This window comes from Gymnoscopelus microlampas (genome assembly GCF_963454915.1).
Source record: "Gymnoscopelus microlampas genome assembly, chromosome: 4".
NCBI classification, from domain to species: Eukaryota; Metazoa; Chordata; class Actinopteri; order Myctophiformes; family Myctophidae; genus Gymnoscopelus; species Gymnoscopelus microlampas.
In genome coordinates this window covers 3,556,503-3,565,202 of record NC_139941.1, presented here as the reverse complement: position 1 = coordinate 3,565,202, position 8,700 = coordinate 3,556,503, and positions in this window count along the sequence as shown.

The following is an 8,700-nucleotide window of genomic DNA, read 5'->3' as shown; positions in this document are numbered from 1 at the left end:
GTGTGGGCTGGAAGACTTGTGTACATAACCCCCCCCCCCCCCCCCCCCCAACACACACACACACACACACACACACACACACACACACACACACACACACACACACACACACACACACACACACACACACACACACACACACACAGGGCCGGCGCGCCCATTAGGCAGAGTAGGCAGTTGCCTAGGGCGGCACTGGGGGGGGCACCCCCCTAGGCTCTAGGTGGTGCTGTGGCATAAAACGGTGGTGTGGCGCTGTCAGACATAGGACAGGCTCCTGTCCTCTGAATTACTTTCCGAGGGGGGGGGGGGGGGGGGGGCAGGAAAAAATATTGCCTAGGGCGCCAAATTGCCTAGCACCGGCCCTGGGAAGGAGGGTTTGTTCTGTGGTGTAGAAGAATCAGCCAATCAGATTAAATTGCATCATCTGTGTCCAGGAAGACAACATTCTAGACTGTAGAAGGTAAACATACGTATTAAAGAAAGGCAGAGAGGCTGTATTCATAAAAATACAGCCTCCCACCCCATTCAACAATAAAATGGTTTAATAACATCACAAACCATCTAGACCTCTCAGTTCATCTGGGACACGTCTGCTTTCTGTCCTTAGTAACACAACAAAGATGGAGAGGCAGTGTTAAGTTGTATGCACCACATACAGTCGTTGCTGTCCGGCAGAAACCAGCTAACTCCATTTTGACGCTTTTGCATTTTTTCCCCATAAATCAGTGCTATTGAACACCCTTTACGTCTGTTTGTTGATAACAAAATATTGAACCAATGAAAAGTATTAAAAAGCGCTTCTGAAAAAAACAGCTAACTCCATTGGATCCTCAAACTTTCTGTTAAACCAGCTAAGTCCACCAAAGGGGGTGGAGTTAGCTGACTGCAGGCTCCACCCCTTTTGACCTCCAACCTCATTGTGAGCCTGGAGGTCCATTTAGCTGTTCTTGTCAATGATGAACAAACCTCTTAACTCCACTTTTTGTTTTGTTTTTGTCATTTCCTGAAACATTTTGGAGTTAGCTGGTTCCTGCCGGACAGCAGAGATATGGAACAAACACACAAAAAAAATGCAAGTCTGCTACAACTCTCAGTTCTTATGCTGAAGATCTTTTTGTTAGTTGTTTTCCCATCTTTCCTACACTGTATTATTCTAATTAGAACTAAGAAATAACTATGTGACAATGTACACTGTACTTCTAATGGGAAAATAAATCACTTGATATATTGTTTTAACTTTTTTATGCTGGACACAAACGACAGACATTTTTCTCCTAAGACGTACATGATGCTATGCTGCCCCCTAGCGGTAGAAGGACCAACGCGTGGGTGACAGTGGTTTCGACATGTAAATGTGATTTTGTAAGACCATGTGTAGTCACTAACTACTACTAACACCTTAATGTTGATGGAAGGTGATGGAAATGTCTGATATAACATAAAAAGAGTGGAGCCCCTGGACAGCTGAAATAACTCAAAAGATCTGTTTAATTTTTTTTGTAACTGTATCATCACATCTAATTGTATTATCGTGTGTTTTAATGCTTTATCTTGTATACAAAGCACTTTGCATTGCTTTGTTGTTGATATGTAGCCTACATGCCTACATACGTTGGTGACGCAAGGTTACCTTTATTCCATAATTTAAAACAAAATAATCCTCTGGGAACGAGGCTATTCAGGCGAAAACTTCTGGGAACTCAGATTACTGCTAACCTGAACACAGTCAGTGTTGCCATGTCCGTTTATTATAAGCGACTTTGGGCTTGTTCTCCTGTAAAGTTGCTTGTGAGTATTGATAGTTTGCGGGTTGCGTTTCTAAAGTGTAGTTGCTTATTTGGGCTAGTTTCGAAAGTGTACTGTAGTTGCTTATGCAGGGTTATTACTAAATGTCGTTTAAACCAGTGTATCATTTTCAAAAAATATTCCAAAATGTTCAACATTTTTTTCAGATCTACAAGCTCACAACGCGTTGTGAGCTTGTAGATCTGCTATTCTCAATGTACAGTATAGGTTTAAAGTGCTCATAATGGTCTAATGCCCTATAGTTGCTTCATTTGGGCTTGTTTTCCTAGACCTGGTTGCTTATTTCTCTCACAAAATCTGGCAACACTGGCCACACTAGTGTTCAGTAGAGAGAGAGCTGCACCTTTGGCTTGGTGCAGGCGGTCGCCTGCCCAACTAAGATCTCGCCTCCCCTAGAAACCCCAAACAACCCGAAAATGTGTCATTGCGTGCTTAGTGTCCTCAAAGTCACGCATCCAACAAGCTTTGAACCGAGCAGATTGGACCTTCTGTTCCAGAGATAATGACCAAAACATATTGAAAACGGCCACTTTCGCCGTTTTTCTGGGTATTGAAAACCTCAAGGGATGCGTCCGTGACGTATATACCATGCGACCACTTAAACGTAAGATTTCAGAAGCTAGAACTTTTGACACACTGATGGAGTATATTATAGTATATTGTGGGTAGTATATCGAGATGACAGATATGGGACATTAAAAAGGATAAATTAAACAAATGGGACAGTTTATTAGAACACAAAAAAAGTCGCTACAGTCTCAAGTTAACCAGTGAAATTACGGTATTTTACAATGCTTCTCATAGAGATTGCATTGGCAGCTGCAGTTCATCGTTCTAACGGACGTCGAGTAGCGGCGCTGTCTCAAAAGTGGGCGTGAATTTGTAGGCCTTCCGCTTCCGGCCGTGTGTCTCTATTAGACAGCTCCAGACTAGTGTAACCAAATGGACTCCTCTGTGTTTAATTAACTACAATAAGCACGTGTGTTATGTGTAATGTGTTGTTAGAAGACAATTGTAAACAGCTCTCTGGATAAAGACCACATTGTATATGTAATATTCTGTCTTTCAAGTTAATGGAAATTGCTATTACAGATATCTAATCTTCTATAAACAATATAGACTTTCTCATCAATTAATATTCACATTTAGATATTCTGTTCAATTGATTGATTGATTAGTTTTTTATTGACATTTGACAATAAAAGCATACACATGACCATATATTTTTACATAGGCTAATCTGAATAATCTGTCATCAATTGTTAGGGATACTTTTGTCTGTGAGGGTTTGTTAATATTTGGGAGGTCTAAAAAAAATGCAGACAAGCTCATGACTTTAACTTTAATGTTATGAGCTTGTCGACCGGCTATTTTCTCCTCACGGGGCTAATTAGCGTCCAGGTGCGTCAATTTTTTTTATGACCACTCCACTCGGATCTCGGAAATACGTCATTTGAAAAAGAAAGTCTCTGAACCAATCGGGTCTTTGAACAAATTTCACGGGCCCATTGGCTCACAGGCACAGCCAGGCACAGCATCTGCAACTTTCTGAACGGGGGGGGGGTTCAGACAACTCAGAGTGACACAGAGCAAAGTATACGGTCTGAGCAGCCAGCCAATATGCAACGATTTGCGCATTCCCCACAATGGGACCCGGAGTGAATCATAGGGGGACCAAGTGTCTTTTAATTAAACAGGCAGAATTCCTAGCTGGGACAAGAATTTGAAATCCACCATCGATAAATCCCCTTGGTTTCACAAGCACATTGTGAACAGTGTTGTGAAACAGAGGGGAGAGACGGAACAGAGCGCAGCAGAAAGCAAACTGACATCACCCGACTATGAGCGCCTAGTATCAAAATGATTTTGATACTAGGCCACCGAGATATTATATTAGCATGGAATCCAGACTGATTCCCTCCGTTCAAGTGAAGTGATAACTAGAAAAAGTGCTCCTCGGAGCACAGGTCTCCGCCAGGTCAGGTAGGTTATTGTGGGCCAGCAATGTTTGGAATTCGCCAATCAGGATGGAATATGAAAAATCGGACGGATCCGTCTTGGTCACTTGACTACAGAGAAAATGTGTACCGATTTGCGTGATGTTTGTAATACACGTGTAGGAGTAATATACATTTTTTTTTGCAAAAAACTATGGTGGCGCTATAATAGGGCAATGTTAAAAGTGTGGTATTTGTTCCTCCACATAATGCGAATGTGCGTGCAAAGTTTCACCCTATGAAAAATCTAACAGATCCGTCTTGATTACCTAACTAGAGATCATGTCTACCGAGTAATATCAAAACATTTGTTTTACAGAAGTCGGCCTCCTGGTGGCGCTATAAAAGGCAGCCTCTAGGAAGTGCACATACAAAGTTTTACACAGATTGATTAAAATGTTTATTTCCAATATTGCAACTAAAAAAACAATATAACAAATGAAAGCAATTAATTCTGATTAACAGATTAACAGAAAATTTGTGATCAGATCGGTACAGTTATAGGTAAAAACACGAATCGGCCTCTTATAGCGCCACCATGAGGCTGATTTGAACATTTTAAGTGGCACAAACGGAGCACTCTTGCAAACTTTGGAAGCCAATCTTAGCCAATTAGGATGGAATCTGAAAAATCTGAAAGACTTGTTTTGTTTAATGACTATAGAGATACTGTGTACCGATTTGCGTGATGTTTGGACATAATCTGTAGGACTACAGTCATTTTTTTTCCCAAAAAAAGCGGCCTCCTGGTGGCACTATAACAGACAGGCCTATGTTGGAATTCGCCAATCAGGCTGGAGTGTGATAAATCAGACAGACGGATGGACACACACACGGACCCACGGACGGACGGACGGACAGGGTGCAAAACATACTCTCGCCATGCCTTTCGCCCTGGCGGAGATAATAATGGCTTATTTCCTTTACACACGTGTGTAAATTTGGAGTCTTCACAGAAGCAGTCTGTATTTGGAGTCTTCACAGAAGGTAGGCAGGCTAAAGCTCTAAATGATTTTATTATCTAGGTATGTGTTGATATGTAAAGCATCAAGTAGCAGATCTACAAGATCAGAGTGTCATGGCAACGTATCTACGTTCCAGGTTCTATGTTCCATGCTTACCCTAGCCCTGAAATTTAACCTGAACCCTAATCCCAACCCTGAACCTTAACCGTAACCCTAATCCCAACACTAAACCTTAAGCCTAACCCTAAACCTTAACCCTAAACCTAAACCTTAGCCCTAACCCTAAACCTAACCCTAACCTTCTGTCTGTTGGAAAGCCCGCCCACGATTAAGGGGGGGGGGGTTATGTGAAAGCTTATTTTTCCTATAAAAAATAACAGGACCTATGCGTTGTGAGCTTGTCATATCTGCTATTTTTGCTATTTAAAAAAAAAATGAAATGAAAGTTACAGAGGTTGGAAGTGTGGACTTACCTGCCATGCACAGTCCCCAGTGAACATTTCTCACAAAGTTCACTGGCATTTCTATTTCATATTAGAGTTTGTAAACATGCCCAAAAACCTAAACCTTAAAGAAAGGTAAAATGGTTAACCCTAATTGGAAAAACAAATATTTTTCCCCCCCTCCCTCTAGGAAAGGGGTAACAGCCAAAAAGAGCTTAGGGCAAAGATTTAGAATGTAGTCTAAAGGAATACTTAATTAAACAGAATGTGAAATTATATGGACCTTAAAATTAAAGAGTAGCAGGATCCCAAAAAGACTTTCTTTCAAAAATAAGATGGCGAGAGCAAAAAATCCTTGCTCTGCCTTTTTCTGAAAGGATGACCTTTCTAAAAAGGCTTACAGTAGCACTGAAGTCCGACCCTAACCATTCCCTAAACCTTAGCCCTAACCCTAAACCTAACCCTAACCTTCTGTCTGTTGGAAAGCCCGCCCACGATTAAGGGGGGGGGGGGGGGTATGTGGGTATGTGAAAGCTTATTTTTCCTATAAAAAATAACAGGACCTATGCGTTGTGAGCTTGTCATATCTGCTATTTTTGCTATTTAAAAAATAAATAAATGAAAGTTACAGAGGATGGAAGTGTGTGTGTGTGTGTGTGTGTGTGTGTGTGTGTGTGTGTGTGTGTGTGTGTGTGTGTGTGTGTGTGTGTGTGTGTGTGTGTGTGTGTGTGTGTGTGTGTGTGTGTGTGTGTGTGTGTGTGTGTGTGTGTGTTTGAGAGAGAGTGTGTGTGAGTGAGAGAGTGTGTGTGAGTGAGTGTCTGTGAGTGTCTGTGAGTGTGTGTGAGTGTGTGTGTGTGTGTGTGTGTGTGTGTGTGTGTGTTTGTGTGTGTGTGTGTGTGTGTGTGTGTGTGTGTGTGTACATTTTTGTTTCATACAAATGTTGCATAAAAGTAGTGAAAATAGCCGATATACAAGCTTACAACGCGTCACAAACAAATGTAATGAAAATAGCTGATCTACAACGTGTCGCATCGCGACTCGCGGCGCGTTGCAGACCGTCTACTTTCATTATATTTGGAAGAAAGTTTATAACAATGTATAAAATGTCGTGTTCTGGGCTCAGCCCTGACTAATTAGTCTATTCAAATATGTATTCAAAAATTACAACAAATGTTTGTTGCTATATACTGTACATAGCAACAGGAACCCCAAAAGGGGTTCCCGTCCTGAAAGGTATAGTTACATAGTACTACAAATATCTTCTAAATCCTAACAGTTTTCTGAAAAACCTATGTTTCTATAGTGGTTCTCAATCTTTTTCACGTCAAGTACCCCCAAAATGTATTTGGCCACGGACCCCCGTCTCAAAATATTTAGTTTCAGGGACCCCCAGAATGAAAGATTTGAGTTAAAAATGTTTGCTTTAAAAAAATATATTCAAAGATTTGCAAAAATGTACACGATTTAAAAAAAATAGCAGATCTACAAGCTCATAGCACGGCACTCGTTGCCACGCTATGAGCTTGTATATCTGCTATTTTTAAATAGCCAAGTATAAAATAATTGTTAAAGGGGTTACAAGATGCGTTCCTGGTTTGAATGGGTAAACCCACTAGATTTGGGTTTAGACTACTTTGTATCTGCTTGATTGGATGGGCAAGCTGTGACGAGTACCATGGACTGTACTCTCAGCTACTGTATGTGAGAGAGGCTGTGTTTGCAATTATAAATGACATAGTCTGTTAATGAATGCATTTATGGTGAAATGTAATGCTGAAATGAAATGCGATGAGTACAGGGCATGGAAATAACGTTAGGCGAGACACTTTTTTTATGGTCAAGGATAAAGTGAAGCCAGTCCCATTAAGCCAGTGCCAGGATATTTGTTGGAGCTGTTACCAACTCATAGACCAGTGTTTCTCAAACTGTGGGTCGGGACCCAGATGACAGTGAAGTGACAATTTAAGGACTTTTAAGACCTTAAATTGTCTTTTAAGACTTTTTTAACAGCCCTATCTAAAAGAAAAAAGAAAGAAAAAGACCATTGCAGCATCAAAAGTAATCAACAAACTATAAAAGAATAACTGGTCAAACATTGGCCATATTGTAAAATAATATAAGAAAGATAGAGGCAAACATTGTGAAAATAGCTTGTAGATTTGCTAGTTTCACTATGTTTTATCTGTGGAACAGAGTCAAACAAGATTCAATGCCTCAACTCAATTTCAAGTGCTTGGGGGGTCTGAAAGGTTTGAGAACCACTGTCATAGACATCTGAACTGTGACCCTGACTCCAAAAACATCAAAACTAAAGTTGTCAAATTTAGTGAAGTTTCCTCCTGAAATAATAATAATAATACTTTGTATTTTATTTGTATAGCACCTTTCATGACATGAAATGCAGCTCAAAGTGCTTTACAGAGCAAGAATACAATTACAGAAAAAGTACAAGTAATTTAACAATAAAACAAAAAAAGAAAATCAAAAGCATAAAACAACATTAAAATAATAGAAAAAAAGGCGAAATGGAGTGGAGTGGAAGTATGAAGTAGCATACAATGGACACACTCAAGTAAAATGACAACTTCCTCAAAATTATACTCAAGTACAGTATTTGAGTGAATTTACTCATTTACTTTCCTCACTGAATATTATTATTATGTTCCAAATATTTCTGACAAGATATGCTGTAATGGCCAAATGAATAAACCCAGTAGCACCCCACCACCCTGCCAATTAAAGATTATTTTTATACCATAGCCACTGGCATGGACATAAACCACATTGCCAAGAAGCAGCACCACCAAGTATCATGTGGATGTTGGAAGTATAATTTTACAATTTTATTAATAGATTTGAAATGTTAAATTTTAATGGCTAAATGGATATTATTGCAATGTCTGCCGGAATGAAAGGACCTTTTAAAGGCAACTCCTACTTTTACTTTCTGCACAGCATGCACTAAACACTTCATATAAAGCAGGCTGAGATGGACCCACGGTCACCCATTGCAGAGGAGTTCAGAGTTCCATTTGGTGGTGAGTGAGACTTCATCCGTCCTTCATAATCCTATTAATTCATTAGACATGTTAGCTATTCATACTTAGTCATATAAATGTATAAGACATGTTAGCTATTCATTTTGATCATGACTCCGTGCATAGTGCCACATAGATACACACACATGATCTGATGTTACACACACATAAGAATGAGTGGACAGAATTGTTTATTTTATATTGTACATATTTAAATGGTTGATTGTGTATTGTTTTAATTATAGTGATATGGATTAGGCCAGATTGGAATTAGCTTTTGTTAATTCATTTCTTTTTAGACATTTCAATAATGTTGTGATTATTTAAACAATAATTCACATTGTACATCTACTAGAGTTATTATTTTAAAGTAACAATATTTTTACTTGAGTACAGTATGGCTATTCTACACAACTCTGAATGTAACCTTAATTAAAAAAACATCTAGCAT